This window comes from Brassica oleracea, chromosome C6 (assembly GCF_000695525.1).
Source record: "Brassica oleracea var. oleracea cultivar TO1000 chromosome C6, BOL, whole genome shotgun sequence".
Lineage (NCBI taxonomy): Eukaryota > Viridiplantae > Streptophyta > Magnoliopsida > Brassicales > Brassicaceae > Brassica > Brassica oleracea.
Genome location: NC_027753.1, coordinates 6,514,807 through 6,518,420, shown reverse-complemented (window position 1 = coordinate 6,518,420; position 3,614 = coordinate 6,514,807).

Here is a 3,614-nt window from a genome sequence, read left to right as displayed (position 1 = left end):
ATAATCTACATCCGTTCTAATTGGTTCTTCTAATCTAACCGCTAGCTGAGGTTCGCTAGTACTACCATATTCATAATCAGTTTCCCCATGATGATACCAAATTTTGTAACTTCGTGTAAACCCACTCAAATATAGATGAGTCCAAACATCTCACTCTTTAATAACCTTTCTATTTTTACAATTAGAGCAAGGACATCTTAAAATACATGTTTTTGCTTCCAGTTGTTGGTGAACTAACCCCATGAATTCGGTTATACCTCGTTGGTATACCTCGTTGGTATAGTTGAAATCCTGCAGACAGACCGAGGAAATTCCGACGGAATACCGACGGCAACGGCTCTTTCCTCAGAATTTCCTCGAAATTTTTAAAATCCCCCAACGGCTCTCTAACGGCTATAATATATCCTCGGAATTCATCGGTTTTTTCCGAGGAATACATTTTTCCTCGGTATTCCATGAGAATATTCCGACGGATTGATATTTCCTCGGAATTCCGTCGGTATATTCCGAGGAAATTCCGAGGAAACCAAATTTTGTGTTTCCTCAGAATATCCTCGGAAATTCCTCGGGATATTCCGAGGATTTCATTTTCCGTCGGAATGTCCGTCAGAATACCGTTGTTTTCTTGTAGTGGAGGTCTCTTTAACATGATTACCAAAAAAAAACGTAAGAGTCTCGGTAGCATACAAGCTTAGGTTCCTCTTGTAGAAGGCGACAGTTACACCATTTGAGATCCTAAGAATAAAATTAAAAGAAATACACCTGAATTGGAGTTAACCGCCCAGTTCAGTTGGGTAGAGTCAGATTTGAATTTGATCCATGAGAAACCCATTTCATTTTATTTGATTTTGTTGGTTGATTTTATTAATCGATTTTCAAAGCCATAGTTTTCATACAGATTGTAGTAGTTGGCTATTATTGTAGGTGCTTTTTAGTTCCAAATTTTATCTTCATTTCCTTTTCCTATTTAATTTTCTCTCATGTTTTCCTTTTCGGGTAACTATTAAAAAATGTTCTTAAGAAATTAATCTATATACTAACAATCATTTGTTTTCTGCAAGAAAGAAAGTTGCGGAAACAAATGTATTAATCTTATTCAGCTGAATAGACACATGAGCCTGATTATAAATGATCAAAACTAGAAATCGTAGTATCTCACAATCTGTACTTTATGAAAAACTAATTATGAGCAGACAGACATATGCCACGACTAATGATCTTGGTGTGATCCAAAGTCTTTATAGGTCCAAGTGCTAATCACCGGGAAGACCATAGAAATCAGAATTATTTTGCCTTTTAAAGCATCTATAGGTAGCCAAGGGGAATCGAACCCATGGCGAAAACTCTAGCTGGAGCCCATTTGTAGAACCTAAAATCTACACTAAGTATTTGATAGTGATCGGAAGTTTGATCTAGGGAAGACAAAAGATGTTGGCAACAATATCTTTAGAACACAACGATGTAAACAGTTTCCAATAGGTAAAAATGGACTTTATTGATTAATAAGATCGAATACAATAAGTTGAACTTGATCGAATTACACAAGTGAGATCGGTAAAGGAAAAGATCTAAGAACAGGAGAAAACAAGGTCGATGTATGTGTGTAGCTCTCTCTAGGGTTTTCAACGTATCTCCCTCTGTGTTCCTCCTTCCTCCTTTATAGTAAGTAAGTCGACCCCGTGATGTTTGTAATGGCCCCAAGATCTTCGTCTCTTGATGCACGATCTCCGCAATCTCGACAGATCGTCTTCGAGCTCGTATTCTTGTTGTGGGCTTCGGCTTTTCAAGGCTCATGCCTTTGATCGCGGACCAATAGTATATGGACAAAAATTGGGTCCAACATTTGTCCCCCAACCTCTTTTGATTTGGTTGAAAATTAAAGAGGCGGTTATCATTTAACCCGGGTCTCGTCGCTTGGTAACCGATATTGCTCGGATTTGATTTAATGATGGCTTTTGAGAAAACCGTTTGTTGGCGCATTTTTATTATTATTTTAATCAGTAACAGCTATCTTTAGCTGCCGGTAGAGTGAAGACTAGGTCATCATTGTTTTTCTTGAAAGTGATGATAGAGCCGTTAAGGTGGCTTATATATACGTATATGATTTTCTTTTTGCCTCAATTTCATTTCCTCTTTCTCGTCTCTTTCCTTTGCTCTGAAACTATCTGTTCGTTCAGCTTGAGATGTCTTCGTCGTTCAATTTCCCTCATCCGACTACTAAAGCCGATGATCTCGAGGACCTTTACAAGGCGTATGGGATCGATCGCTCCGTCATTCTTGACTTGGCCGGTGCGCATGAGACTCCCAAAACCGTGCGAGAAGGCTACTACGGAGCCTATCTTTCTTTTTTCACTCATGTGGTCTTATCTTCCCGATCCCGGAGCCAATACTTGAGATTCTGGCAGAGCTTGGGTTATCGCTCACTCAGATCCTACCAAACTTTCTTAGGTATCTTATTGCCTTCTTGGTTAGGCCTAGGAAGGAAGGTCTTTCTTTTGGCCTTAATGAGTTTCGACAGCTCATTCTGGTGAAGCGGAACCAGCAGAATCCTGGTACCTTCCTCATGTCTCCGCGCCCAGGTCGCCACGTCAACGAGGACATCCCTTATCGCGATGAGAAGTGGCGCGAACAGTTTTTTGTTTTCAAGATGAATCGAGCATCCATGGGTGAATTCGACTTCTCTCGACTTCCTCGGCGTTGGACCGATAATATCGGTTAGTTTTCTTTTGTCTATGTGTCGATTTTTCTCTTTGGGGAATTGGTGACTCAACTCCTCATTTTTCTCTGATCGATTCAGCTCCTTCTGGAAGCTCCTCAATGTCAGATGAGACTCGTGGTTCGATCCGTATTCTTCGGGGAGATCGTTCGAACTGGTCAACGTTTGACCAAGTTCGGATTCGAGCTGTTTTTGCTATGCCGGAGGGGACCGACAGGGCTCCTTTGGTTGGGGGTTCCAAGGATGAGGCCGAACACTCTCAGGAAGTTATAGTGACTCCTTCCGTTCAGACCCAGTCTTCAGATCGATTGACCAGACAGCTTGTGAGGAGGTCGTCGTTCCGCACTTCCGGGTCTGCATCGAGGGGCCGATCTTCTGGAAAATCTCCCTTGATCTCTATTCACGACTCCGATGATGAAGACGTTTCGGGAGAGATGTGAACTCCTGTCTCGTTGACCCCAGACTCAGAAGACGAGACCGTTGCGGTGACTCGCAAACGACGCCGGTCGTCGAAGGGTGCCTTGCCCGGTCCAAGGTTTGCTCCTGAGGGAGATGGTTCTTTTTTCGCGGCCCAAGGTGACCTAATTTCTCTCGCTGGTCGCATGAAGTCTGCGGGCTGCCGTCTTCCGTCCCACACTTCCTCAGCCGAGAAGGAAGCTTACGCCAAAGTCGCGTTGGCGAGCTCTAAGGTTAGTTCTCCACCTTTTTTTACAATTTTGCTTCAAGTTTTTGTTTGCTTATCTTGGTTCGTTCCCAGGTTATGGAAGCTTTTAACGAATACGTCGTGGTGATGGAGAATCACGTCGTGGCTTCTCGGAATGACAAGGAGATTGAGAGCATTGGTTCCAAGATCAAGAGGCTTTCGAAAGAACTCGAAGCCACCAAGCGAGAAGGGAAG